This window comes from Oncorhynchus gorbuscha, linkage group LG02 (genome assembly GCF_021184085.1).
Source record: "Oncorhynchus gorbuscha isolate QuinsamMale2020 ecotype Even-year linkage group LG02, OgorEven_v1.0, whole genome shotgun sequence".
Lineage (NCBI taxonomy): Eukaryota > Metazoa > Chordata > Actinopteri > Salmoniformes > Salmonidae > Oncorhynchus > Oncorhynchus gorbuscha.
In genome coordinates, this window is record NC_060174.1 from 79,801,322 (window position 1) to 79,816,578 (window position 15,257).

Genomic DNA, 15,257 nt, shown 5'->3' on the forward strand with positions numbered 1-15,257 from the left:
TTGAGTGTGTGTTTAGTCTGTATTGAGTGGGTGTTTAGTCTGTATTGAGTGGGTGTTTAGTCTGTATCGAGTGGGTGTTTAGTTTGTATCGAGTGTGTGTTTAGTCTGTATCGAGTGTGTGTTTAGTCTGTATTGAGTGGGTGTTTTGTCTGTATTGAGTGTGTGTTTAGTCTGTATTGAGTGTGTGTTTAGTATGTATTGAGTGTGTGTTTAGGCTGAGGCTGACGATCGATCAGGAAAATTAGAAATACATGCACTCAGGCAGTTCTCTCTCTGTGGGTCTAACCCCAAGAAGTTCTGGAAAACGGTTAAAGACCTGAGGAATAAACCCTTCTCATCACAGCTGCCCATGTCCCTTATCAAAAGTGTTGGAAAAACTTGTCAATAATCAACTGACTGGCTTTCTTTATGTCTATAGTATTCTCTCGGGTATGCAATCTGGTTTTCACTCAGGTTACGGATTTGTCCCCCTTTAAATAAAGGATGGACCGTGGCTGCCTTCCAAGCAATGGGAACCTCCCCAGAAAGCAGAGACGGGTTAAAAATCATTTTAAAAAGTTGGAGATAGGCTTGACGATGATAGGGGCAGCAACCTTAAAGAAGAAAGGGTCTAAACCATCTGACCCAGATGTTTTTTGGGGTCAAGTTTAAGGAGCTCCTTTAGCACCTCGGACTCAGTGACTGCCTGGAGGGAGAAACTTTGTAGGGTGGACAGGGGAAAAAGAGGGAGAAGCATCGGGGATAGTCGCATTAGAAGGGGTGGGAGATGAGGAAATGTTGGACAGGCAAGGAGGCATGGTTGTGTCAAATTGGAATCCTGACTTAATGAAGTGGTGATTAAAGAGCTCAGCCATGCGCTTCTTATCAGTAACAACCACATCATCAACTTTAAAACTTCTTTGGCGCAGGCGTACCGCTAGCGACCCACCTCGACAACATCTGGTGAAATTGCAGAGCGCCAAATTCAAATGACAGAAATAGTAATAATAAACACTCATGAAAATACAAATGTTATACATCGGTTAAAATATTAACTTCTTGTTAATCCAGCCACTTTGTTAGATTTCAAAAAGGCTTTATGGGAAAGCATACCATGCCATTATCTGAGGACAGCTCCCCGCACACAAAAGCATACAAACATTTTCCAACCAAGTAGAGGAGTCACGAAAGTCAGAAATAGCAATAAAATAAATCACTTACCTTTGAAGATCTTCATCTGGTTGCAATCACAAGGGTCCCAGGAACACAATAAATGGTTGTTTTGTTTATAGTCCTTTTTTATATCCCAAAAACTCAGTTTTGTTGGCACGTTTTGTTCAGTTATCCACTGGCTCAAAGGCGGTCACAACATGCAGACGAATACATCCTAATAGTACCGGTAAAGTTTGTCAAAACATGTCAAACAATGTTTATAACTAATCCTCAGGGTGTCAATTATCTAAATAATCGATAATATTTCAACCGGACAATAGCGTATTCAATAGAAAGGGAAAAGTACGAATGGCGCGCACACAGTCACGCGTGCAAACCAGTACTGCATGCTTCCCCAAAGGTATTTTTCTTCTTCCTTTTTCAGAAAACAAGCCTGAAACCATGTCTAAAGATGGTTGACATCTAGTGGAAGTCATAGGAACTGTGATCTGGGCCCAAACCAATTACATAATCAATAGGCATTCAATGGAAAACCACTCACATCAAAAACATCCCACTTCCTGGATGGATTTTCTACGGGTTTTCGCCTGCCATATCAGTTCTGTTATATTCACAGACATTATTTTGACAGTTTTAGAAACTTCAGAGTGTTTTCTATCCAATGCTACCAAATATATGCTTATCCTTCTGGGCTTGAGTAACAGGCAACTACTTTGGGCACATCATTCATCTGAATTTCAGAATAAACCCCCTTCAATAAAAAGTTAAGGGACATGGACATCTGTGAGGAGGAGGATTTATTCTATATACTCCTCTGTAAACTGGTCATCTCCGTATACTCTAGTTGACCACTAGTTGATGCTTATTTATAAAACCCTCTTAGGCCTCACTCCCCCCTATCTGAGAAATCTACTGCAGCCTTCATCCTCCACATACAACACCGGTTCTGCCAGTCACATTCTGTTAAAGGTCCCCAAAGCACATACATTCCTGGGTCGCTCCTCTTTTCAGTTCGCTGCAGCTAGCAACTGGAACGAGCTGCAACAAACACTCAAACTGGACAGTTTAATATCAATCTCTTCATTCAAAGACTCAATCATGGACACTCTTACTGACAGTTGTGGCTGCTTTGTGTGATGTATTGTTGTCTCTACCTTCTTGGCCTTTGTGCTGTTGTCTGTGCCCAATAATGTTAGTACCATGTTTTGTGCTGCTATCATGTTGTCTTGCTACTATATTGTTGTTATGTTGGGGGGGACAGGTAGCCTAGTGTTTAGAGCGTTGGACTAGTAACTGAGAGGTTGCAAGATCAAATCTCTGAGCTGACAAGGTAAAAATCAGTTATTCTGCCCATGAACAAGGCAGTTTAACCCACTGTTCCTAGTCCATCATTGAAAATAAGAATTTGTTCTTAACTGACTTTCCTGATAAAATAAATGTTGTGTTGCTGCCTTGCTATGTTGTTGACTCTTTATGGTGTGTTGTCTCTCTTGTTGTGATGTGTATTTTGTACTATATTTATATTGTATTTATTTATTTGTTTTAATCCCAGGCCCCGTCCCTGCATGAGGCCTTTTGCCTTTTGGTTGGCCGTCATTGTAAATAACAATTTGTTCTTAACTGACTTGCCTAGTTAAATAAAGGTCAACTGTAAAATAAAATAGTGTGTATTGAGTGTGTGTTAGTAGGACCAGTAGTAGACAAATGTGTTCCAGTACTGGTGGTGAAAGAAACACTTCCCTTGTCTCTGATGAATCTAATAAAGAGATACATGTACTCTGGTGGTGTGTAGGTCTGAACACCATGCACTAAAAACACACTATGCTGCTGTGACTGCATACTGAACATCCCCATCATGTTATCACCAACCTCCAACCATGCCCACCAGACCACCACTCCAATTCAGAGCCAAAGGGGGGCGCTCCAGATGCTGCAGTCCGCTGGCAGTACTATCCTATACCACTGGACTGATGAACTCCTCCTTCCCCCTGTTAGTGAGCAATTCTTGCTTGATGGGGCCTTAAACAGTGGGGAGATGCTCTGTTCCCCATGGAGTAGAGGCAGTATCAAACAGACAGCCCGCTGCCTGCTCTACACTTCTCTCTTCCTCTCCTCTCCTCTCCTCTCCTCTCCTCTCCTCTCCTCTCCTCTCCTCTCCTCTCCTCTCCTCTCCTCTCCTCTCCTCTCCTCTCCTCTCCTCTCCTCTCCTCTCCTCTCCTCACTCCTCCCTGCTCCCTTCTCCGCTCCCCCCTCTCCTCGGTCCCTGCTACGCTCCCTGCTCCCCCTCTCCTCGGTCCCTGCTACGCTCCCTGCTCCCCTCTCTCCTCCCCTCGCTCCCTGCTCTCGTCCCATCTCAGTGTGTGTGTGTATATGTGTCCTGTCTCACCACGCTCCATATGGATTTTAGTACCTGGTCTGCAGACAGGTGTGTGTGCGTGCAGACGTGCATGCTCCTGGCCTGCAGGCCAAGGCCCATCGATTCCACCCACCCAGCCAATCACACTGAGAGGACTGGCAGGAGAGTTTCTTTAAATGGCAATTGCCTGCTCACTTTTACACTCCTACACCCCTGAAGGAAATATATGCAAACACACACAAATACAGACCGATATATGGTCACACACATACATTTAACAGCCACATTAAAAAATATTATAGTGTACAGTATTCTATGGTAGGAATACTATAGTATTCACTGTAGTGTTTTTGCAAACTGTTTTTGCGGACGGTAGTATTTAGGGAACATTACTGTAGTATCTACTAGGGTAGCAAAAGGACGGAAACTTTCCGGAACATTTCTGGAATTTTTCCGGAAATTTTCCGTGGGAGGTTAAGCCTGGGAATTTTGGGAATTTTCCTTAAACTCATTAAAAAGTTAGCTTATAACTGTGAACCTTTTTTTGTGTGATACAATAATGCAATTCTAGGTATTGTGGCATATTTTGGTTAAACTATCTTAAATTCAATGGAATTGCAACCCTCTGCATAAACAGTGCACTCTTCCATCACATGTACAGCTGATTCTCAAGATCTTGCACACTAATGATTTTATTTATTTATTTATTTTATTTCACCTTTATTTAACCAGGTAGGCTAGTTGAGAACAAGTTCTCATTTGCAACTGCGACCTGGCCAATATAAAGCATAGCAGTGTGAACAGACAACACAGAGTTACACATGGAGTAAACAATTAACAAGTCAATAACACAGTAGAAAAAAAGGGGAGTCTATATACAATGTGTGCAAAAGGCATGAGGAGGTAGGCAAATAATTACAATATTGCAGATTAACACTGGAGTGATAAATGATCAGATGATCATGTACAGGTAGAGATATTGGTGTGCAAAAGAGCAGAAAAGTAAATAAATAAAACTGTGGGGATGAGGTAGGTGAAAATGGGTGGGCTATTTACCAATAGATTATGTACAGCTGCAGCGATCGGTTAGCTGCTCAGATAGCTGATGTTTGAAGTTGGTGAGGGAGATAAAAGTCTCCAACTTCAGCGATTTTTGCAATTCGTTCCAGTCACAGGCAGCAGAGTACTGGAACGAAAGGCAGCCGAATGAGGTGTTGGCTTTAGGGATGATCAGTGAGATACACCTGCTGGAGCGCGTGCTACGGATGAGTGTTGCCATCGTGACCAGTGAACTGAGATAAGGCGGAGCTTTACCTAGCATGGCCTTGTAGATGACCTGGAGCCAGTGGGTCTGGCGACGAATATGTAGCGAGGGCCAGCCGATTAGAGTATACAAGTTGCAGTGGTGGGTAGTATAAGGTGCTTTAGTGACAAAACGGATGGCACTGTGATAAACTGCATCCAGTTTGCTGAGTAGAGTGCTGGAAGCGATTTTGTAGATGACATCGCCGAAGTCGAGGATCGGTAGGATAGTCAGTTTTACTAGGGTAAGCTTGGCAGCGTGAGTGAAGGAGGCTTTGTTGCGGAATAGAAAGCCAACTATTGATTTGATTTTCAATTGGAGATGTTTGATATGGGTCTGGAAGGAGAGTTTGCAGTCTAGCCAGACACCTAGGTACTTATAGGTGTCCACATATTCAAGGTCGGAACCATCCAGTGTGGTGATGCTAGTCGGGCATGCGGGTGCAGGCAGCGATTGGTTGAAAAGCATGCATTTGGTTTTACTAGCGTTTAAGAGCAGTTGGAGGCCACGGAAGGAGTGTTGTATGGCATTGAAGCTTGTTTGGAGGTTAGATAGCACAGTGTCCAATGACGGGCCGAAAGTAGAGGTGGATCAGGGAATCGCCCGCAGCAAGACCAACATCTTTGATATATACAGAGAAAAGAGTCGGCCCGAGAATTGAACCCTGTGGCACCCCCATAGAGACTGCCAGAGGACCGGACAGCATGCCCTCCGATTTGACACACTGAACTCTGTCTGCAAAGTAATTGGTGAACCATGCAAGGCAGTCATCCGAAAAACCGAGGCTACTGAGTCTGCCGATAAGAATCTGGTGATTGACAGAGTCGAAAGCCTTGGCAAGGTCGATGAAGACGGCTGCACAGTACTGTCTTTTATCGATGGCGGTTATGATGTTGTTTAGTACCTTGAGTGTGGCTGAGGTGCACCCGTGACCGGCTCGGAAACCAGATTGCATAGCGGAGAAGGTACGGTGGGATTCGAGATGGTCAGTGACCTGTTTGTTGACTTGGCTTTCGAAGACCTTAGATAGGCAGGGCAGAATGGATATAGGTCTGTAACAGTTTGGGTCCAGGGTGTCTCCCCCTTTGAAGAGGGGGATGACTGCAGCAGCTTTCCAATCCTTGGGGATCTCAGACGATATGAAAGAGAGGTTGAACAGGCTGGTAATAGGGGTTGCGACAATGGCAGTGGATAGTTTCAGAAATAGAGGGTCCAGATTGTCAAGCACAGCTGATTTATACGGGTCCAGGGTTTGCAGCTCTTTCAGAACATCTGTTATCTGGATTTGGGTAAAGAAGAACCTGGAGAGGCTTGGGCGAGGAGCTGCGGGGGGCCGGAGCTGTTGGCCGAGGTAGGAGTGGCCAGGCGGAAGGCATGGCCAGCCGTTGAGAAATGCTTGTTGAAGTTTTCGATAATCATGGATTTGTCGGTGGTGACCGTGTTCCCTAGCCTCAGTGCAGTGGGCAGCTGGGAGGAGGTGCTCTTGTTCTCCATGGACTTCACAGTGTCCCAGAACTTTTTGGAGTTGGAGCTACAGGATGCAAACTTCTGCCTGAAGAAGCTGGCCTTAGTTTTCCTGACTGACTGCGTGTATTGGTTCCTGATTTCCCTGAACAGTTGCATATCGCGGGGAATGTTCGACGCTATTGCAGTCTGCCACAGGATGTTTTTGTGCTGGTCGAGGGCAGTCAGGTCTGGAGTGAACCAAGGGCTGTATCTGTTCTTAGTTCTGCATTTATTGAACGGAGCATGCTTATCTAAAATGGTGAGGAAGTTACTCTTAAAGAATGACCAGGCATCCTCAACTGACGGGATGAGGTCAATGTCCTTCCAGGATACCCGGGCCAGGTCGATTAGAAAGGCCTGCTCACAGAAGTGTTTTAGGGAGCGTTTGACAGTGATGAGGGGTGGTCGTTTGACTGCGGCACCGTAGCGGATACAGGCAATGAGGCAGTGGTCGCTGAGATCCTGGTTGAAGACAGCGAAGGTGTATTTGGAGATTGAGGGCATCTAGCTTAGATTGTAGGACTGCCGGGGTGTTAAGCATATCCCAGTTTAGGTCACCTAACAGAACAAACTCTGAAGCTAGATGGGGGGCAATCAATTCACAAATGGTGTCCAGGGCACATGATGTGCTATTGAGCCCACACTACTACACTGTCTGAGCCAAGGACTACATGCTTTCTGGTAAGTTTTGATTACAATACTGGGTGGAGTGAATATATTTTATATGACTTACATTATTTTTTGTTAACTAGTAAACAGCAAAGTGTGTTTAAATCATTTATAACTTGTTAACAATTTCTGCTAGTTAGTTAGTTAGTTAGTTTTTGCTACAATGTCGGTTTTTAGCTTGATTGAGCCTGTTAACTGAGTGTTAATTACCCTGTTTTCATACATGTTTCATTGTAAAACATTTATCTTACAAAGGAGTTGTTTAATCTAACTGGTTATTTATCTGTACATGGATTTGTATTTGGGTTTTTTTACTCATTTTTTTCTCATCTTTAAAGGAAAATGCCATGGGCATCACCTTATGTGTGGAGACATTTCACTGCAGCTAATGATTAAGGAAAATCTATGTACATTTGCAAATATTGTGGTGAATCATATCTGAAGAATGAAACAAAGATGCAGAATAATCTGGCTGAGTGCATAAAGTTCTCTCAGCACTCACACCAAGCAAACTCTGACAAAAGTCCCTCTACTTCTATTTGAGGTGAAAATGATGAATCAGACACCTTATCGACAGCAACAGCTCATGGTCCTCCTGGTCCTTAAGACGTTTTTTTGACTCAGTGAAGGAACGTAGTCAGAGAAATGCTGATGAATGTCCTGCTCGAGCTGTGTTTGCAACTGGTTTACCTCTGATGATCACAGCAATGTGTATTGGAAGAGATTTCTAAATGTTCTTCACCCCGCATACACCCCTCCAACCAGACATGCTTAATCTACTCATTTGCTGGATGCAGAGTTCAATAGAGTTCAAGTGAAAGTCAAGCAAATCATAGAGAAAGTAGACTGTATCGCAATCATCTCTGATGGGTGGTCGAATGTTCATGGGCAAGGAATAATTAACTACATCATCTCAACCACTATTCCACAAGAGCACAGACACAAGGGACAACAGACACACCGGTCTCTACATTGCAGATGAGCTGAAGGCAGTCAATGACCTTGGACCACAGAAGGTATTTGCACTAGTGACAGACAACGCTGCGAACATGAAGGCTGCTTGGTTTAAAGTGGAGGAGGAGTCCTAAAGTGGAGGAGTCCTACCCTCACATCACACCCATTGGCTGTGCTGCTCGTGCATTGAATCTGCTCCTCAAGGACATCATAGCAATGAAAACAATGGGTGTACTCTAAAAGAGAACTAAGGAAATGGTTAGGTATGTGAAGAGTCATCAAGATATAGCAGCAATCTACCTCACCAAGCAAAGTGAGAAGAATAAGAGCATCACAAAGAAGCTGCCCAGCAACACCCGTTGGGTAGTGTTGTCACCATGTTTGACAGTCTCCTGGAGGGTAAGGATCAGTCTGCCGACATGGACAGACCCATCAAGAGGATCCTCGTGGATGATGTAGTTTGGGAAAGAGTGGTAAGCAGCCTGAAACCTATAGCAGTAGCCATTGCACGGATTGAGGGAGACAATGTCATCCTGTCTGATGTTCAGGCTCCATACTGCCCTGCCTATTTCACTGTTGCTCCAAGCAGAGGAAACTGCAGTTCTGAAACACATCATAAAGCGTGAAGACTATGGTGTCATCACTACCGTGTCTCGCCACCTTGGCCTGGATGAGGGCAAGGTTCTTGGCAGTCTGGTGAAGTACACTTCCAAGCAAGGGCTTTGGGATGGAGATGCAATATGGCAGTCGTGCCAACATATCTCATCAGCCACCTGGTGGAAGGGACTTTGTGGATCTGAGGCTCTTTCCCCTCTTGCCTCCATCATCCTTCAAATCCCACCAACATCAGCCTCCTCAGAGCGCAACTGGTCCTTGTTTGGAAACACACACACCAAAGCACGCAACAGGCTAACCAGTACAAGGGTTGAAAAATTGGTGCCCCCCCCCCACACACACACACACACATTTTCTCATTTAAAGCTCAATTGCTCGTCTGCATCTCCTTCTGCCTTCCCTCTGTGGGCTTGGCAACAGTGTGTAAAATAATCAGACTGCAAATGCAAATGACCTTGTCTAATCTCAGAGCAAACAGTAGGAGATTAAATGAAGGCTCTATGTGAATAGGGAAACACTCTTATTTCCTTTCTCCCCTCCTTTCCTCTCCTCTCTCCTTTCCTCTCCTCTCTCCTTTCTGCCCTCCTTTCCTCTCCTCTCTCCTTTCTGACCCTCCTTTCCTTCATCTGTCTGTTTGAGAATCCAAGTCTTTGTTTGCCTGTTCCATTGTAACGCAGCATTACATAAATAAGGAATCCAAGGCTGTTTAATAATTAATTTGCTGTGGGTGGCTGTGGTAAACGGGCAGGCAGCAGCAGCACACACACACACGCACGCACGCACGCACAGACAGACAGACAGACAGACACACACAGACACACACTCACAGACACACACACAGACAGACAGGTCACGCCAACCTCCTCACAATTTTCCTAATGGGTCCCCACTAAACAGGCTTTACCTAAAGCCGTTCCTTCCCGCTATCCCTCTCTCTCTCTGTGGGCTCACTTTGTATTATTAGTCATCTGAAATGGAGACGCTATTGGCCTCTTAGATGGGATCGTAAGCCAGGGATATTATGATAATGGAAAAGGTATGGCAAGTAAATGACAAGCAGAGTGATTAGCTGCTACGTGAGATCAGGGCCCATATCAACAAAACGTCTCTGAGTAGTATTTTTGATCTAGGATCTTTCCATACAATCTTTTTCATCATGATCCATAAGTCAAAACTGATGCTAGATCAGCACTCCGACTAGAAACCACAAGGAAACAGGCCTAGACTTAGTTACGTCTTGTTGCTGATCTATAGTTCATCCACGTTCATCTGTAACTGTCCTTCTATGTTGATCCGTGTATCAACCTCCCTCTTTCTATCCATACATTAGGTGAGCAGAAACATGGGCCCAATTGTAGAGCAGGGAGAGCAAAGGCTCCTCACCGCCTGCATGGCCTGTACTGTAGCAGGAGGTGGTACAGTAAGACAACAGCCAGCATAAGGTCCTCTATATAGTCCCTTCACACTTGTTTAATGCACAGTAAAAGACTCAGAAGAGACAATTCAGGCAGGGGAATCACAAATCCAATATCTCAGATCCATAAAGCTGACTCTTACCCTGAGGCAAAGAGATATTGTCTCCCCCCATTATGTAGCCCAGGTTAACCCCCCTAAACTCTGCTGTATCCCGACTGCCCCAGGGGTAGAGGTTAAGGAACCTTGTGCTGCCATGTCAACCTCAAAACAGTAGTTGGATGTATGGTTAAGCAGCAGGTAAAGTGGTGAATTCTCTTTGAGTGAGTGCGTGTGCTAATTTATGGCATAACAGAGAAATACCACTATAACAGCCTTTCTGTCTGCCTGCCTGCCTGTCTGCCTACCTGCCTGCCTGCCTGCCTGGCTGTCTGTTTGTCTGTCTGTCTGTCTGCCTGCCTGGCTGCAGCACTGTAGCATTACACATAGACTCACTGACACACAGAAAGACCCTCCTATTTCAGTGAGATGAGAGACTGTCACAACTAGGTATTGAGTATTTCATCACAAGGTTTATCTAAAAACAATATAGATTTTTCCTTATCAGAGCCCGAAACGGGTCAGGACGTCTTTCTTGAGTTATTTGCATATAAATAGTCAGGAGGAAGAGATTTTTCCTCCCTTGATCCTTAATATCACATATGGGCTTTTAGTAAGCCCCAAGGTAAAACCACAGTTATGAACTAAACCACTCTAATCAAATTTCATTCTTCTTTTATTTGGCTAAAAAAGCAACATCAGTAGGTCGTGATAGAGAATCAACTACCAGCACCGTTCCCTTCTTACTGTAGGTCGTGATAGAGAATCAACTACCAGCACCGTTCCCTTCTTACTGTAGGTCGTGATAGAGAATAAACTACCAGCACAGTTCCCTTCTTACTGTAGGTCGTGATAGAGAATAAACTACCAGCACAGTTCCCTTCTTACTGTAGGTCGTGATAGAGAATCAACTACCAGCACCGTTTCCTTCTTACTGTAGGTCGTGATAGAGAATAAACTACCAGCACCGTTCCCTTCTTACTGTAGGTCGTGATAGAGAATCAACTACCAGCACAGTTCCCTTCTTACTGTAGGTCGTAATAGAGAATCAACTACCAGCACAGTTCCCTTTTTACTGTAGGTCGTAATAGAGAATCAACTACCAGCACCGTTCCCTTCTTACTGTTCTACCAGCACAGTTCCCTTCTTACTGTAGGTCGTGATAGAGAATAAACTACCAGCACAGTTCCCTTCTTACTGTAGGTCGTGATAGAGAATAAACTACCAGCACAGTTCCCTTCTTACTGTAGGTCGTGATAGAGAATAAACTACCAGCACAGTTCCCTTCTTACTGTAGGTCGTAATAGAGAATCAACTACCAGCACAGTTCCCTTTTTACTGTAGGTCGTAATAGAGAATCAACTACCAGCACAGTTCCCTTTTTACTGTAGGTCGTGATAGAGAATCAACTACCAGCACAGTTCCCTTCTTACTGTAGGTCGTAATAGAGAATCAACTACCAGCACAGTTCCCTTTTTACTGTAGGTCGTAATAGAGAATCAACTACCAGTTCACTGTAGGTCGTTCAACTACCAGCACAGTTCTTACTGTAAGTCGTGATAGAGAATAAACTACCAGCACAGTTCCCTTCTTACTGTAGGTCGTGATAGAGAATAAACTACCAGCACAGTTCCCTTCTTACTGTAGGTCGTGATAGAGAATAAACTACCAGCACAGTTCCCTTCTTACTGTAGGTCGTAATAGAGAATCAACTACCAGCACAGTTCCCTTCTTACTGTAGGTCGTGATAGAGAATCAACTACCAGCACAGTTCCCTTCTTACTGTAGGTCGTGATAGAGAATCAACTACCAGCACCGTTCCCTTCTTACTGTAAGTCGTGATAGAGAATAAACTACCAGCACAGTTCCCTTCTTACTGTAGGTCGTAATAGAGAATCAACTACCAGCACAGTTCCCTTCTTACTGTAGGTCGTGCCAGTAGAAATATCAATACCCTTCTCTACTTTAAGTGTCTGCTGCAGCCAAATGTCAAGTATACAGCCTTCATTTGACTTATTGCTTCAATTTAGATAATGAGCTTGCCGTGGGAGAATAATAAACGCTGAGTGTCATGTCGGTTATATCAGCCTGCGTTCCAGAGAAATGTCAAACTTGTTTTCTCAAGCCCTTTATAAACATTTAAGCAATACTCTCATCGCCTTCTTATTGCTTTGCCTCAATGATTCCCTGAGCTCATTTCCACTGTCTTCTCTCTCTTTTTACTGCCTGTGTGATCGCTAGCTCACTGATTAAATCTTAATTGACCTTGTAGAGCTCACCGATTTAAAAACAATACATAGCAGGCATCTACAAGGATTACATTTGAGCAATTTAGCTCTTATACAGAGCAACTTGCAGTAGTGAATGCATATATTACCATATTTTCATCCCCTGTGGGAATCAAACCTACAACCTTGGTGTTGCAAGCACAATGCGCTACCAACTGAGACACATGGAATTACAGAGGATCTGTACCACATAAACAGAGCAAGGGAGAGGGAGAGAACGAGGAAGAGAGGCAGAAGCAGGATGTAGGATTAGAGAGGAATGATCACACGGCCTGAGATGGAACAAGCTCTGGTTATATGACGCTTGAAATGTGGTTCTGCTGCTATGCCAGCCAGCCTCCGTTGGCTGTTAAGATTAATAATATATGCCATTTAGCAGATGCTTTAAAGTCACGCGTGCATACATTTTACATATGCGTGGTCCCAGGAATCAAACCCACTATGCTGGCGTTACAAGCGCTATGCTCTAGCAACTGAGCAAAAAAGGACAGTGGCGTAAAGTACTTAAGTAAAAATACTTTTTTGGGGTATCTGTAGTTTACTATTTATATTTCTGACAACTTTTACTTTTAATTCACTACATTCCTAAAATAATGTACCTTTTACTCCATACATTTTCCTTGACACCCAAAAACACTCGTTACATTTTGAATGCTTAGCACGACAGGAAAATTGTCAAATTCACGCACTTATCAAGAGAACATCCTGAGTCATCCCTACTGCCTCTGATCTGGAGGACTCACTAAACACAAATGCTTTGTTTGTAAAGATGTCTGAGTGTTGGAGAGTGCCCCTGGCTATCCGTAAATTTAAAAAACAAGAAAATGGTGCTGTCTGGTTTGCTTAATATAAGGGATTTGAAATTATTTATACTTATATATACTTATATATTTCTACTTATATATACTTATATAGTTCTACTTATATTTTAGCAATAACATTTACTTTGATAAGTAAGTATATTTAAAACCACCTTTTAGACTTACTCAAGAGGCATTTTGCTGGGTGACTTTCACTTTTACTTGAGTCATTTTCTATTAAGGTATCTTTACAAATGAGTACTTTTTCCACCACTGATAAAGGTTAGACTAGATTAAACCGGGCTGTAAAATAAGTTCTCATTGCCTGGGGGCTCCAGTGACCTGGTCATGGCATAACCTTTTCCTCCTTTTACAGTTCACACATCTATCCATAACACTCTCTAACACGTAAACATATACGTATGCACACACACGTGCATACACAGAGACTTACACTTACACTTACACGCACGCACGCGCACGCACACACACACACACACACACACACACACACACACACACACACACACACACACACACACACACACACACACACACACACACACACACACACACACACACACACACACACACACACACACACACACACACACACACACACACACACACCACCCTAGAGCCTAGGGCTAAAAGATTTGTCAACAAGATTGCCATCTTGTGATGAAGCCAGTGTTAGAGGAGTATTGGAATGTGAGGGATAACAGACCAGCCACACTAAACCCCAGTGTAACATGAACTGGGAGACTTTCTCCCCTCTGTGATGATTCATATTTTCAATATCATTACACTAGCATCTTTATTGGTGCTATTATAAAAGATGTGTTTCAAATCTCTTCCATGTCAATTTGAGATCATGGTAATGCGTGGCTCTGATCACCAGAGGTTGACATAGTTCATTATCAAAATGTGTCTTGAGCTTCTCTAGATGAGAGGTTCCGAAAACAGCGATGGAATGTATAACAGACGTTTTACGGGTTCCTGACCAATTCTGCTATTTTCAGTTTTTTTCCCCGTTAATCTTAACTTTTCTTGTACACAATGTTTCCGGCATTGTTTCCTATGACCGAAAAGAGCTTCTGGACATCAGAACAGCGATCACTAATGTACATTTCAATAACATGGCTGCACAGAACATACTACTCACCCAAGGACCAGGCCCTAAAGAGAAGTCCATATAGAGGCCGACGTGCGGGTACCCTGATGAAACTGTGGCGGTGAGGAAATAAGTAGCCTTTACACTCTTTTATATAGGTGAATGTACAATCACTAGAGAACAAACTGGACTAGCTCCGTTCGAGACTATCCTATCAACGGGACCTGAAGAACGGTAATATTCTATCTGTTTATTCTACGCATGGGTAGGACAGAACAGCAGCGTTGGGTAAGATCAAAGGGGGTTGTGTGTGTCTCTTTGCTAACAACAGCTGGAGCGCAATCTCTAATTGAGGTTCTGCTCGCCTGATTTAGAATACCTCATGATAATCTGTAGACCATACTATTTACCAGGGCCCACAGTCCCAAAATAAGGCTAAATTCTTCGTTAGAACCTTCAGTAGGAGCATCATTAAATCTTCAAGCTGTTTCCCAAATACATCGTTATTAACGTCGAACGTGGAAACAGTTGTAATCTAACACCTGCGTCAGACCACTCGTAGAACAGCTAAGTGCGTCGTCAGATGCTTTTTTGCCCTTTTACACAGAAGAACTCCACTAAACATACAATCACATGGATTATCTGTCTCCCGTGACCACCGATAACTTCAGAACAAAGTTGACTACAAATACAAAGTTGACTTGTCTTTGCAATTGATACAAACAAGCAACGTATAAAAATATGCTTCAAATGAAATCCGAGATGACTGCGTTAAAATATAAACAGTAGGCAATGGACCTGTTTCAGTCATATTGAAATATATTTCATGTTCAATCAATTGAGTTCTATTTTGCTACTTGTAGGCTATATGTTTTCATATATTTCATGATGTGTAGCCTAACGTGCGCAATAATGTGCTAAATTGGTGATTTAGTGCATTTTTATTGGGTAAGCATTAGAATATTTGCAGGCGTAGATGGTCATATCT

The 15,257-nt window shown here is 43.4% G+C and overlaps 1 protein-coding gene across 1 annotated transcript in view; it reads right to left on the reverse strand.

The window, feature by feature from the left end:
• Nucleotides 1–15,257, reverse strand: part of LOC124010601 (transmembrane protein 211-like) — a 171,713-nt gene that overhangs the window by 34,709 nt on the left and 121,747 nt on the right. The gene's annotated exons all lie outside the window — the stretch shown is intronic.